Source organism: Schistocerca nitens, chromosome 2 (genome assembly GCF_023898315.1).
Source record: "Schistocerca nitens isolate TAMUIC-IGC-003100 chromosome 2, iqSchNite1.1, whole genome shotgun sequence".
Taxonomy (NCBI): domain Eukaryota; kingdom Metazoa; phylum Arthropoda; class Insecta; order Orthoptera; family Acrididae; genus Schistocerca; species Schistocerca nitens.
Window position 1 is genome coordinate 488,778,627 of NC_064615.1, and position 16,314 is coordinate 488,794,940.

Below are 16,314 nucleotides of genomic sequence, written 5' to 3' on the forward strand. Positions count from 1 at the left end.
AATAACTGACGGAAAATAGAGAGAAATAGAAGTAATATATGGAAATCCCCAAGAAAGTCTTGCAGGCCCTCTGCTGTTACTGGTCTACATAAACCATTCAGGAGATAATCTGAGCAGCCTTCTTACTCTCTTTACAGGTGATACTATCATTTATCGTCACGTGAATACATGAAACGATGAAAACCAGTTGCAAAATGATTTAGACAAAGTATCTGTAGGGTGCGAAATCGGCAATTGATTCTAGATCATGAAAAGTGTGGTTATCCGCCTGAACACTAAAAAGAATCTTCTAAATGTGAATTACAAGATAAATCGCACAAATCTAAAGGCTGTGAATTCAACTAAATACTTACGGATGACAGTTATGAATAACTTAAATTGGAACGATCACATATATAAGGTTGTGGGGGGGAGGGGGTTGGGGGGAAGCAAACCACACATTGTGATTTATTGGCAGAACACTTGGAAAAATGCAGCACGACTACTAAAGAGACTGCTTACACATCGCTTGTCTTCTGGAGTATCGAATTTTAATCACTATGACACAGGCCACGGAAGCCTACGTTCTTATAACAATTAAGTAATTTGGCTGCTTCGTCTCTCCACAGCTGGAGCTAAACGTTGCTACAGCTAATTTCTCGCTGAAGTGCAGCCGCGTGTGAACGCAGTGTCCACACAAATTTCTTCTCTGCGTCATACGGAGCGTTAAGCGCTCCATTCTGCACTTGACGCCAGGTCAGAGAAGAGTCTCTTGAAAATTTCTCGCTTGTCCTACTCATGGCAGATCTGCCTCCCTCCACTTGGGTTCCTTTTTCACGTCACGGCTTTTTCTGACCAATAGGAGCATTCCTCTTATTTTGTAGAAACTCTCTCTATCAATTGCAATGTGCCTTCTATCAAACTGTGTCGGAACTTCAGTATTTTTCTCCTTCCTAGTGCGTTTCCGCCAATTGGACGTTCTAGACGCCCATTCTAGACACCTAAAGTACACTGACCTTTCCGTGTGTTGCACTCGCTGGACGAAAATGCGTCACTTGCTTTTGTTCATATCCCATTGGAATCCAGAAGCGCAGCTTTCTAAAGCTTTTTCACTGTACCTTGTGAGATGTGCCGGTATATGCGGTCCTCCAGCCTGAATCACCTGGCCCGGGGTCGATGACCTTCCTCCTGCCACCCCTTCAAGTGGTTCCTGTCGTAACCCTCGCAGTCGTAACCGCTCCTCAATTTTGAACCCCGTGTTCGAAATCCGATAGTTGTTTTTGTTTAATTTGTTTATTAATTTTTTTGATTTTATTTACACATGCCTGTAGAGGGTAACTACAAGAATGTTTCTTATCAAGTTATGGGACATATGGGCATTATCCAGTACTGTACTTCCTTGATTCACCGCCAGATGGCCCAATTGAGAATCCGCACGCGATTGTGCAATCACGTCATCAACACAGATTGGGCAGGTATTGTTGGTGTTGTCTTAATTGAGCCCCATGTTCTTCCACCTACGCTCAATGGAGCACGTTATCATGATTTTATACGGGATACTCTACCTGTGCTGCTAGAACATGCGTCTTTACAAGTACGACACAACATGTGGTTCATGCACGATGGAGCTCCTGCACATTTCAGTCGAAGTGTTCGTACGCTTCTCAACAACATATTCGGTGACCGATGGATTGGTAGAGGCGGACCAATTCCATGGCCTCCACGCTCTCCTGACCTCAACCCTCTTGACTTTCATTTATGGGGGCATTTGAAAGCTCTTGTCTACGCAACCCCGGTACCAAATGTAGAGACTCTTCGTGCTCGTATTGTGGACGGCTGTGATACAATACGCCATTCTCCAAGGCTGCATCAGCGCATCAGGGATTCCATGCGACGGAGGCTGGATGCATGTATCCTCGCTAACGGAGGACATTTTAAACATTTCCTGTAACAAAGTGTTTGAAGTCACGCTGGTACGTTCTGTTGCTGTGTGTTTCCATTCCATGATTAATGTGATTTGAAGAGAAGTAATAAAATGAGCTCTAACATGGAAAGTAAGCGTTTCCGGACACATGTCCACATAACATATTTTCTTTCTTTGTGTGTGAGGAATGTTTCCTGAAAGTTTGGCCGTACCTTTTTGTAACACCCTGTATAAATTGTAAAATTACAATTTGGTTTCACAATATGGCATATATTTAGCATATATCGTATGAGTGTATCGTATTTTCAGGGGTTAAAGTCTTTTTAGATTCTCACCCTCACATTTCATTCTCATATCAAATACTATATCAATTGTCATATTATTTGTTAAACACAGTTCTTATGTTTATCCTCCAGGAAGATTTGGTGCATTCCCTTGGATGATGCCGATCATAGAACCACACGAAAGACAGAAATACTGAACACTGCAAGCATCACGTGAAAGCAGGTTCGCCACCGTTACATTTCTTCGTATGAATCGTACTCGGGAAAGAAACGTTGTTGCCAATGGTGACGATTTCACGGCAATCTATACATAACGGATCACTTTTTCCGAAAACTGGCGCTTCCAATTGATTATGAATCAAGATATACTAAAACATTCTATTTTGTGAAAAACTGACGTTTTGAGCCCGTGGCTGTGTACAAAATTACAACCACCAGCCACTTTTTACAATGCTATTTATTTATTCAAACAGCGCCATTACCGGTTTCGAACCGACAGGTTCATCTTCAGACGGCTAGTTCACGTTTTACATTAGATTTGGCCTTTTGTTTCCAACTTGACGAAATTTCCTTGGGCTGTTGGTGCCGATGAAGAATTCCGCGCCATTATGTTCTAGTGGAGGTTGCTTATGATCTTGCAGCAGCGAAAACTGTATAACGCGCCTTTGTGTTTATGTATGTGCTTCGAAGACGCAGGTCAAAAGCGAGAAACTGCGACGTCAGCCAGTGTGTCACCGTGTCCCCTGATAGCATCGTGTGCGAAAAGGCTCATAAAGCACTTAAAAAAGTTTGACAGCCGTTTCCTCAGAAACGTTCACGAGACACGTGTTCGCTTATTTGGACTCCCCTTACACTGAACGAAGTTGCCGACGAATCAGGTTACGGCACTTGCAGTGTCCTCTTCGTTGGATGTTTGCTGTGCAGATAACACATTAAATATACACTCCTGGAAATTGAAATAAGAACACCGTGAATTCATTGCCCCAGGAAGGGGAAACTTTATTGATACATTCCTGGGGTCAGATACATCACATGATCACACTAACAGAACCACAGGCACATAGACACAGGCAACAGAGCATGCACAATGTCGGCACTAGTACAGTGTATATCCACCTCTCGCAGCAATGCAGGCTGCTATTCTCCCATGGAGACGATCGTAGAGATGCTGGATGTAGTCCTGTGGAACGGCTTGCCATGCCATTTCCACCTGGCGCCTCAGTTGGACCAGCGTTCGTGCTGAACGTGCAGACCGCGTGAGACGACGCTTCATCCAGTCCCAAACATGCTCAATGGGGGACAGATCCGGAGATCTTGCTGGCCAGGGTAGTTGACTTACACCTTCTAGAGCACGTTGGGTGGCACGGGATACATGCGGACGTGCATTGTCCTGTTGGAACAGCAAGTTCCCTTGCCGGTCTAGGAATGGTAGAACGATGGGTTCGATGACGGTTTGGATGTACCGTGCACTATTCAGTGTCCCCTCGACGATCACCAGTGGTGTACGGCCAGTGTAGGAGATCGCTCCCCACACCATGATGCCGGGTGTTGGCCCTGTGTGCCTCGGTCGTATGCAGTCCTGATTGTGGCGCTCACCTGCACGGCGCCAAACACGCATACGACCATCATTGGCACCAAGGCAGAAGCGACTCTCATCGCTGAAGACGACACGTCTCCATTCGTCCCTCCATTCACGCCTGTCGCGACACCACTGGAGGCGGGCTGCACGATGTTGGGGCGTGAGCGGAAGACGGCCTAACGGTGTGCGGGACCGTAGCCCAGCTTCATGGAGACGGTTGCAAATGGTCCTCGCCGATACCCCAGGAGCAACAGTGTCCCTAATTTGCTGGGAAGTGGCGGTGCGGACCCCTACGGCACTGCGTAGGATCCTACAGTCTTGGCGTGCATCCGTGCGTCGCTGCGGTCCGGTCCCAGGTCGATGGGCACGTGCACCTTCCGCCGACCACTGGCGACAACATCGATGTACTGTGGAGACCTCACGCCCCACGTGTTGAGCAATTCGGCGGTACGTCCACCCGGCCTCCCGCATGCCCACTATACGCCCTCGCTCAAAGTCCGTCAACTGCACATACGGTTCACGTCCACGCTGTCGCGGCATGCTACCAGTGTTAAAGACTGCGATGGAGCTCCGTATGCCACGGCAAACTGGCTGACACTGACAGCGGCGGTGCACAAATGCTGCGCAGCTAGCGCCATTCGACGGCCAACACCGCGGTTCCTGGTGTGTCCGCTGTGCCGTGCGTGTGATCATTGCTTGTACAGCCCTCTCGCAGTGTCCGGAGCAAGTATGGTGGGTCTGATACACCGGTGTCAATATGTTCTTTTTTCCATTTCCAGGAGTGTATATCACCTGAGCGAAATAAAATTTTAAAAACTTTGAAACTTCCGGCCTTCACTGGTATGTAAATACACTACTGGCCATTAAAATTGCTAGACCAAGAAGAAATACAGATGATAAACGGGTATTCACTGGACAAATATATTATACTAGAACTGACATGTGATTACATTTTCACGCAGTTTGGGTCCATAGAACCTGAGAAATCAGTACCCAGAACAAGCACCTCCGGCCGTAATAACGGCCTTGATACGTCTGGGCATTGAGTCAAACAGAGCTTGGATGGCGTGTACAGGTACAGCTGCCCATGTAGCTTCAACACGATACCACAGTTCATCAAGAGTAGTGACTGGCGTATTGTGACGAGCCAGTTGCTCGGCCACCATTGACCAGACGTTTGCAATTGGTGTGAGATCTGGAAAATGTGCTGGTCAGGGCAGCAGTCGAACATTTTCTGTATCGAGAAAGGCCCGTACAGGACCTGCAACATGCGGTCGTGCATTATCCTGCTGAAATGTAGGGTTTCGCAGGGATCGAATGAAGGGTGGAGCCACGGGTCGTGACATATCTGAAATATAACGCCCACTGTTCAAAATGCTGTCAATGCGAACAAGAGGTGACCGAGACGTGTAACCAATGGCACCCCATACCATCACGCCGGGTGATACAGTCTTCCAATGTGCGTTCACTGCGATGTCGCCAAACACGGATGCGACCATCATGATGCTGTAAACACAACCTGGAATCATCCTAAAAAATGACGTTTTGCCGTTCGTGCACCCAGGTTCGTCGTTGAGTACACCATCGAAGGCGCTCCTGTCTGTGATGCAGCGTCAAGGGTAACTGCAGCCATGGTCTCCGAGCTGATAGTCCATGCTGCTGCAAACGTCGTCGAACTGTTCGTGCAGATGGTTTTTGTCTTGAAAACGTCCCCATCTGTTGACTAAGGGATCGAGACGTGGCTGCACGATCCGTTAGGCCATGCGGATAAGATGGCTATCATCTCGACTGCTAGTGATACGAGGCCGTTGGGATCCAGGACGGCGGTCCGTATTACCCTCCTGAACCCAGGTATTCTACATTCTGCTAACAGTCATTGGATCTAGACCAACGCGAGAAGCAATGTCGCGGTACGATAAACCGCAATCGTGATAGACTAGAATCGGACCTTTATCAAAGTCGGAAACGTGATGGTACACATTTCTCCTCCTTACACGAGGCATCACAACAACGTTTCACCAGGCAACGCCGGTCAGCTGCTGTTTGTGTATGAGAAATCAGTTGGAAACTTCATGGCAGCACGTTGTCGGTGTCGCCACCGCCGCCAACCTTGTGTGAATGCTCTGAAAAGCTAATCATTTGCATATCACGGCATAGTCTTCCTGTCGGTTAAATTTCGCGTCTGTAGCACGTCATCTTCGTGGTGTAGCAATTTTAATGGCTAGTATTGTAGTTTATATAAAATGTGTGCTTCATGAAACAACGAATCATTTAAGTTGGGCCAATTTTTTGGAATACACCAGTACTTCCGCTGTGCAAACTTTATGGAGAAATGTGAGGTCTGCCCCTATGGCGGAAGAGCGCGCGAGGCGGCAGTGATGGTGGCGGTCGCGTGTTGATAGTGCCAAGGGCGCCCACAGGCCGCGCCGGGCGCCGCCGTGGCCTAATATAGAGGCAGGCAGCCGCCAGCCGGCAGCCGCCTTGACCGGCCGCCGCTGCACGCCTGGCTGCGCCGCCGCGCTCGGCCCACCAGACAGCCGGATGTTAGCGGAAACGTCACGCCGGCCTGCCGCGGCCCGGCCCGGCCCGGCCGCGCTGCCGCGGCGGCGGTGCCCAGGCTCCGCACCTTCTCGGGGTTCACTTTCAAACGGCGCCTTCTTCACTTCACTACAAGGCTTCGTTGGCAACTGTCACAAGTATTCTTGCCGCTTTAGTTATCACCACTGCGACGATCAAACTCGGTGGTCCCGTTAGTACTTCCTTACACATGCACACTTAAATTCGCCACATTTCTCCAGGCGATTGATGACTTGACGGACACCATTGCCGTAGAGGTCTGTATCTTGGATATTCAAGAAACCTTCAATGATCACCTCAGCGTAATGCTGGAAATGTGTACGAGGGAAGCAGAAAATGTCTGTGTGTCGTGTCAAGAGAATAACTCTGTCTCGTGCAGAGTGAGTTGCGGTGTTATCCTGAAAAATGAAGTAGCTTATAACTTCTAGAGTATTATTCACTGTTGGCAGTCCTCGCAAAGTAGGCATGGCAGCAGATATGGAATAAATTCAGAGATGCGCTGCTAGGAACATACCAAGTCGGCGTAGCTCGTACGAAAGTATACACTACTGGCCATTAAAATTTCTACACCACGAAGATGACGTGTTACAGACGCGAAATTTAACCGACAGGAAGAAGATGCTGTGTGTTGTGTACATACAGGGTGTTTCAAAAATGACCGGTATATTTGAAACGGCAATACAAACTAAACGAGCAGCGATAGAAATACACCGTTTGTTGCAATATGCTTGGGACAACAGTACATTTTCAGGCGGACAAACTTTCGAAATTACAGTAGTTACAATTTTCAACAACAGATGGCGCTGCAAGTGATGTGAAAGATATAGAAGACAACGCAGTCTGTGGGTGCGCCATTCTGTACGTCGTCTTTCTGCTGTAAGCGTGTGCTGTTCACAACGTGCAAGTGTGCTGTAGACAACATGGTTTATTCCTTAGAACAGAGGATTTTTCTGGTGTTGGAATTCCACCGCCTAGAACACAGTGTTGTTGCAACAAGACGAAGTTTTCAACGGAGGTTTAATGTAACCAAAGGACCGAAAAGCGATACAATAAAGGATCTGTTTGAAAAATTTCAACGGACTGGGAACGTGACGGATGAACATGCTGGAAAGGTAGGGCGACCGCGTACGGCAACCACAGAGGGCAACGCGCAGCTAGTGCAGCAGGTGATCCAACAGCGGCCTCGGGTTTCCGTTCGCCGTGCTGCAGCTGCGGTCCAAATGACGCCAACGTCCACGTATCGTCTCATGCGCCAGAGTTTACACCTCTATCCATACAAAATTCAAACGCGGCAACCCCTCAGCGCCGCTACCATTGCTGCACGAGAGACATTCACTAACGATATAGTGCACAGGATTGATGACGGCGATATGCATGTGGGCAGCATTTGGTTTACTGACGAAGCTTATTTTTACCTGGACGGCTTCGTCAATAAAGGGAACTGGCGCATATGGGGAACCGAAAAGCCCCATGTTGCAGTCCCATCGTCCCTGCATCCTCAAAAAGTACTGGTCTGGGGCGCCATGTCTTCCAAAGGAATCATTGGCCCATTTTTCAGATCCGAAACGATTACTGCATCACGCTATCTGGACATTCTTCGTGAATTTGTGGCGGTACAAACTGCCTTAGACGACACTGCGAACACCTCGTGGTTTATGCAAGATGGTGCCCGGCCACATCGCACGGCCGACGTCTTTAATTTCCTGAATGAATATTTCGATGATCGTGTGATTGCTTTGGGCTATCCGAAACATACAGGAGGCGGCGTGGATTGGCCTCCCTATTCGCCAGACATGAACCCCTGTGACTTCTTTCTGTGGGGACACTTGAAAGACCAGGTGTACCGCCAGAATCCAGAAACAATTGAACAGCTGAAGCAGTACATCTCATCTGCATGTGAAGCCATTCCGCCAGACACGTTGTCAAACGTTTCGGGTAATTTCATTCAGAGACTACGCCATATTATTGCTACGCATGGTGGATATGTGGAACATATCGTACTATAGAGTTTCCCAGACCGCAGCGCCATCTGTTGTTGAAAATTGTAACTACCGTAATTTCGAAAGTTTGTCCGCCTGAAAATGTACTGTTGTCCCAAGCATATTGCAACAAACGGTGTATTTCTATCGCTGCTCGTTTAGTTTTTATTGCCGTTTCAAATATACCGGTCATTTTTGAAACACCCTGTAGTTTCGCGTAGTCAGCGCGTACACAACTTTCCAATAGAGCGCGCCCCCCTAAGCACAACAGCGCAGGCGCAGCGCTCGTCCATCTCCGCACTACGAGATGGCGCTGTCTTAGAGACGGACCAAATTCTGCTTCCGCCGATCCGCGTATTAATATGTAACGCAGCCAATGAGATTGCTGCTAACGTAGAACCTTTTCTCCTCGCGGATCACACTCGCTCAGTGACACCTGAACGCTCGAGGTATTATAACGACTGTACAGACCTTCGATTAATCAGTCTGCATTAGTCTGTAGTCAAGTTTCAGTCTGCGCCTAATAAGATTATCATATTCCTGTACATAGCCATGAAGAGAAATGTATAGACACTTTGTCAAGTGTCAGAGATATGTGAGAATAAGATTAACGTACCAAGACCAAAGGAACTTCAGATTGTCAATTGTAAACAGCATCCAGAATCGAGTTACGTAATATCTATTATTTTTATTATTTTAATAAATGTGTGTGAAAATTAATCAAGTTCTGTTTAAAGTTGGTCACCGTAAATCTGCTACTCTAAGCGTGCAAGTGGCATTTCTATCGTCTGACCTAACGGCAGAAGATAAACACGCCACGGTAAGACCACGAGACATATTGCTGACACTCGTCTACTTCGTTAGAGCGACTAGTCAAATAATCTGATGGTGTTTGTACTGAAGGTCTTACGGTACGCACCCCACACTGTGATATGCAAGTGATTAGCTTTTCAGAGCATTCACACAAGGTTGGCGCCGGTGACGACACCTACAAGGTGCTGACATGAGGAAAGTTTCCAACCAATTTCTCATATACAAACCGCAGTTGACCGGCGTTGCCTGGTGAAACGTTGTTGTAATGCCTCGTGTAAGGAGGAGAAATGCCTACCATCACGTTTCCGACTTTGTTAATGTTCCGATTGTAGCCTATCGCGATTGTGGTTTATCGTATCACGACATAGCTGCTCGCGTTGATCGAGATCCAATGACTGTTAGCAGAACATGGCATCGGTGGGTTCAGGAGGCAATACGGAACGCCGTGCTGGATCCCAACGGCCTCGTATCACTAGCAGTCGAGATGGCAGGCATCTTATCCGCATGGCTGTAACGGATAGTGCAGCCACGTCTCGATCCCTGAGTCAACAGATGGGGACGTTTGCAAGACAACGGATTCTCAGCTAGGAGACCATGGCTGCGATTACCCTTGACGCTGCATCACAGGCAGGAACGCCTGCGATGGTATACTCAACGACGAACGTGGGTGCACGAATAGCAAAACGTCATTTTTTCGGATGAATCCAGGTTCTGTTTACAGCATCATGATGGTCGCATCCGTGTTTGGCGACATCGCGGTGAACGCACATTGGAAGCGTGTATTCATCATCGCCATACTGGCGTATCACCCGGCGTGATGGTATGGGTTGCCATTGGTCACACGTCTTGGTCACCTCTCCTTCGCATTGACGGCACTTTGAACAGTGGACGTTACACTTCAGACGTGTTACGATCCGTGGTTCTACCCTTCATTCGATCCCTGCGAAACCCTACATTTCAGCAGGATAATGCACGACCGCATGTTGCAGGTCCTGTACGTCCCTTTCTGGATACAGAAAATGTTCGACTGCTGCCCTGGCCAGCACATTCTCCAGATCTCTCCCCAATTGAAAACGTGCAGTCAATGGTGGCCGAGCAATTGGCTCGTCACAATACGCCAGTCACTACTCTTGATGAACTGTGGTATCGTGTTGAAGCCGCATGGGCAGCTGTACCTGTACACGCCATCCAAGCTCTGACTCAATGCCCAGGCCTATCAGGGCCGTTATTACGGCCAGAGGTGGTTGTTCTGGGTACTGATTTCTCAGGGTCTATGCACCCAAACTGCGTGAAAATGTAATCACATGTCAGTCCTAGTATAATATGTTTGTCCAATGAATACCCGTTTAGCCGGCCGCGGTGGTCTAGCGGTTCTGGCGCTGCAGTCCGGAACCGCGGGACTGCTACGGTCGCAGGTTCGAATCCTGCCTCGGGCATGGGTGTGTGTGGTGTCCTTAGGTTAGTTAGGTTTAAGTAGTTCTAAGTTCTAGGGAACTTATGACCTAAGATGTTGAGTCCCATAGTGTTCAGAGCCATTTGAACCATTTTTTTGAATACCCGTTTATCATCTGCATTTATTCTTGGTGTAGCAATTATAATGGCCAGTACTGTAGCATATATGCTCGGGGAAGAAAGACGACTCAGTTACTGCAAACCTCTATGGTGTCAGTTTAGAGAACTTGTATCCGAAGGTGACTGTCTGCTGGATACATGCAAATTACTGGAGTAGAGAAAGTGTTGTTCGTGCTGAAGTACTCGACTCGCACTCTACTGCCGCTATGGTATATCTCGTGTATGGATCATGATAATAATGTATCTAGGGTGCATGTCGATGGATATAGACAGTCAATTTCAAAGAAAATTGATAATATTGGTATGATTCAACCTTCGCCCTCGCATTACAGTATCTTACAGAATATTTATGTAGATGTAGAAGGATACTGCCCTGTGGAAAAACTTAAAATATTAATACACTGTACGTCGTATACTAGTTACAAGGAACATGGGAGTATAGCGACTATTGGCGAGGTGATTATAGTCATGATTGCGCTTCAGTGCTATTGGTCGATCGCTGGTGACGGTTCTCTGCATAGTCGCGTTATTTTTGTCTCCAGTAGGCCTAACCCGACTGTCTCCTTATATGGCGATGCGACGGAATACAAAAACAGCGGGGCTGGATAGTAGGAGAGCTACTCTCGGACTGTCGAGTACTTCAGCACGAACAACACTTTCTCTACTCCAGTAATTTGCATGTATCCAGCATTATAGGTGTTCTGCTCATATATAATGCATGTATACTTCTCGTATTTTACCCGTAGTAATACGCAAAGCTGCGTAATTCTCATGTACACGAATTCGCGATCAACCAAGAAAATGAAGCACCAGATGTGAAGCAGAAAACAAAACGAAACGAAACTAGATAGATTGACAGGTATGTAACGTCACTTCAGTGATAACGAAATCAAGTCTTATTTACACAGAACTTGGCACTACGAGCCAAGATACCACTATGACGGCCGGCTGGGGTGACCGAGCGGTTCTAGGCGCTACAGTCTGGAACCGGGCTACCGCTACGGTCGCAGGTTCGAATCCTGCCTCGGGCATGGATGTGTGTGATGTCCGTATGTTAGTAAGGTTTAAGTAGTTCTAAGTCTAGGGGACTGATGACCTCAGAAGTTAAGTCCCATAGTGATCAGAGCCAGAGCCACCAGTATGACGTTAAACCAACTTTGGCATCGGTGCATTCACTAATCTGGTTGGGAATGTTGTCATAAAGCATTTCCTGAGACTGGATGGTGCAGAACTCCTGCAACTAGTTCTTGATAACGTGGATACTAGCACTTCGATTGAGTTGTCGTCAGACATGGTCCCATGCATGTTTCATTAGTCTCAAATCCGGATATCTTACTGGCCATAGGAGTACCTCAATACCAGTCAGTCATTTCACGGAGACACGTGCTATGTGCGGAAGACTGTTGTCCTATTAAAAACCGAGCGAGCGTAGTGGTTCGAGAGGACGACGGTTCAGACCCACGTCCGGCCATCCTGATTCAGGTTTTCCTCGATTTTCCTAAATCACTTCAGGCAGATGCCGGGATGTTTCCTTTGAAAGGACACCGCCGACTTCTTTCCCCATCCTTCCCTAACCCGATGTGACCGATGACCTCGCTGTTTGATGCCCTCTCCCATATCAGTCAACCAATCCTATTAAAAATGCCGCCACGAGACTGTCTCATGACAAGGAACTTACGAGGTGTGTCTAAAAATTTCTGTGGATGGTGTCATATCTGAACGGCAATTTGGCACCTGTGCGCGTGAATGCCCTTCGGTCTTCAGAGATTTGAGGAGAATAGATACACGGCATGCACTGCATGTGACTGGCTGTGTAAACAGATTGCGACCATCTGAACGTAGTCAGCGTGAGAGGAAGTGTCACAGCACAATGGAGCAACGTGTAAACATCAAGTTTTGTTACAAACTGCGGAAGACAGCAACGGAGACACATGGAATGTTGGTGCATGTTTGCAGGAGGTAAACCATACGCAGAAAATGTGTTTACGAATAGTTTAAACGCTCCCGTGAAGAGAAGGAAACAATTGAGGACGAGCCATGTCTAGGTCGGCCATCGACAAGCAGAACTCCAGAAAAGATCGATAAAGTGCGACAGTTGCTGGCACCAGATGGGCGACGGATACTCAGACTGATTGCGAAGGAATTGGGCACTAGTAAGGACAGGGTGCACACCATCGTCCGCGATGATTTGGGTAAGTGGAAGACCTACTCCCGATTTGTGCCGCACAAACTCACAGACGAGCAGAAATCAAAACGGATGGAAACTGCCGGTGGTTTCATTTCCATGTGTGGCCAGGATCCATTGCTTCTGAACATCATCGTCACGTTAGATGAGACGCGGTGCTACCAGTTCGAAGCGGAACCAAAACGGCAATAGATGTCATGGTGTTCAGTCTTCCCCGCGACCAAAAAAAGCCGTCTGCAAAAATCCAAGGTGAAAACATTGTTGAATGCCTTTTTCGACAACAACGGCGTCGTCCACAAGGAATTTGTTCCTCCAGGTCAAACCGTTAATGCTGCACTTTACCAGTCCGTTTTGAAACGATTGCTACGGCGTATCCGGCGGGTTCGGCCAGAATTGCACAGGACTGGAAAATGAAAGCTGCTCCACGACAATGCCCCTGCAGACTGCGCGATCCGTGTGCGCCAATTCCTGGAGCAGAAGATGGTAACTGTTCTTGAGCACCCTCCGTACTCCTCTGATCTGGCTCCTGCGGACTACTTCTTGTTTCCCCGCTTGGAGACAGCCATGAAAGGTGAACATTGTCCGGGGACCTGCATGCCATCAAAGATCGTGTGACAATCGTTCTGCGATCTGGCTCGATTTCCTAATAGATTCCAAAAGCCGTACGAACGTTGTCAAAAGTGTGTTGTAGCGGGTGGCGACTATTTTGAATGGTAATGAAGAACATTTGTTTGTATCTTTTGTTCTGTTTGTTGTCTGATAGCATTCACCGAACTTTTTCCACACACCACGTATGAGGACGCAAGACGTCTACGACGTACTGTTCTGTCATCAGAGTTCCTTCAGCCACCACTAGCTGTGACCTGAATTCGTACCTGGTGGCTTCCCACACAATGACGCCAATAGTAATAGAAGAGTGTCTCTCCAAAACACTAGAAGAATCGGACCTCTCCCAAGGTGGCTGTCATACTCGCTGAACATCCAAGGCAGAGCAGAATAGTGATTTATCACTGAATGCAATGGAAAGCCATTCATAAACAGTTAGTGGTTCTCCAGTCACGGCACCATTCCAAATTTGTCTTGTTCTGCTAATGGGAGCCTACCCATTGGATGGTAATTCCCTACTTCTGCTGCTGTTAATCTCTGACAAATGCTGCGGAATGACACATAATGATGCAGGAACTCTATTAACTGTCCCTGGATGGAATGCGCAGATCAGGAGGGGTTTCGATGTGCTTGACGAACAACACGGTGATCCTCCATTCTGGTGGTCAGTTGTAGTCGACCGGAATATTGACGATGATAATGTTTGCCATTACGTTCTCATGCAGTCCAACGGTGGGTCAGAGTCACACGTGAAGGCCCCACAAATCTGGATACAGCAAGAATCGACCAGCCGGTCAAATGGTCACCAACAATGACGCCGCTTTCAAACTGTCGGGAAGTCGACAACTGTCCCGCATGACTACGCGGCAGCTCCGTGTCCTCAAGTGACGCTGTTCGTGCCCGTTATAGACCTTACCATGCCCAATAACAAAACTACACGTGAGCAACACTAATACACTCTGGTGTTCTCTAAAAAGAAAGTGTGATCGAGCCCCGTCCTATAGAATAAATTCAAAGCAAACCTTATAACTTATTGCAGGAAACGTGCTAGGAACTGCATAATACAAAGTCATTTCCAGAAAGTTACCGACACAGTACTTCAGCTCCGGTCTTATATTAAAATAACTGATGGCTGTAACATCAGCAAGAAGATGGTTATTCATATCTCCACAATTGCTCCTAATTATTGAATCAACTTACTGTTAGGTGCATGTGAAAAACCTCTGTACCTTACGATGCAGTGAAAATATCGAACTTTATTAATGGTCATCCTACCGATTAGCGATTTTTTGTAATAGTAAACTAAGTATTTAAAAGTTTTTATTGACTAATACGGATGTAAGATGGTTATATCACAGCAGAACTTTTCTCATACTCTATGAGATTTATTTTTTCACACCAGGCACACCTTTCCCTAGCCAAAGTCTGGCTTCCGATAGTAGCTTATTTCTCAGATATTTTGTAAAATATCAACAGTTGAAATTTATTTCTTCACGGACCGAACACAAACATGCGTAATATGCAAGGCCGTATGAATAGTTCATTAAAAGCCTTGCAGTTTGGGAACTCTGCCTGAATTGCAATCAAATATAGTGCTTCGGTACCCTTCACGATTTCCTAGTAGAAAGACGTCTTAGTTCGGACGAAAATGTGAAGAATGAAATAAAGGAACATTTATTTGAAGGGATTTGGAAAAATAGTAATAAACTGGATTCGCAACGCTTGCAAAAGACAGTATTTTTGGAATACACATGAAGTGTAGATTGAAACGAACAGCGGCTCGAAACTTCCAGTGACTAAATTACAGAAAATAAATCTTTATCACTGACAAGTTTCTGTTTAAGCTTGGAGACTTGAGTTTCCAATGCTATTAAATAAAGCGGTAACTGGTTTATTTTTGGTAAGGTCTTATGGAACCTAACTGCTGAGGTTGTCGGTCCCTAAGCCTACACACTACTTAATCTAACTTACGCTATGGACAAGACACACACCCATGCCCGAGGGAGGACTCGAGCCTCCGACGAGAGGAGCCGCACGCACTGTGACAAGGCGCCTGAGACCACGCGGCTACCCCGCGCGGCAATAAGTTTATTACTTGTCCCGCCCACATGTCTGTGCGAAAAGGCTTTTCCTTCTTACACTTACATAAATAATAAATGCAGAAACAAACTTCACAGCAGAATTTGAAACTGTCCTTACCTTCTGTGGTTCCTAATTTCAAAGTTATGTCACATGCAAAGCAGGCGCATCTCCTCAACGTATTCCAAGTAACGGTTGAGCCAGTCAGTTCCATAATGAAAACTTTTAGATCAGCAGAAAAGTGAAAAATACTTTGATGTTGCATACTAGACGTAGCCATTGTGTAAAAGGTTTATCAGCCCTTTTGATAAGGTACAGGTGAAATGTAAAGCGTTTTAAAAGCATTAGGACTATTAAATCATTTGATGTGAATTCAGTTACGTCAATTTTACAGTAAGTACTTTATGTTACATCCGTCATTTTACATTATGCATTGCTTCTCTTTGTAAAGGATCAACAACGCCGTGTTCCCAGCACATCAAACCATCAAGATTCTCGAAGGAGTGCAGACGATTCAGAAAGCATTTCCGCATGACACACGTGTGTGGCCAGTCAATCCTGCCTTCCCAGCGCTGCCTGTTGACCCCCGGGCTCGGCCAGGTAGCCGACGAGCCGCGGGCCTCGACGGCGCATCCCGGCTAGCGCACTCCGTTGCCGGTACAGTTGAGTTCGACTACCCGCCGTGCGGGCAACACAACGGAGGGCTCTGGATCTGCATTCTATACCGCGCGTCAGTA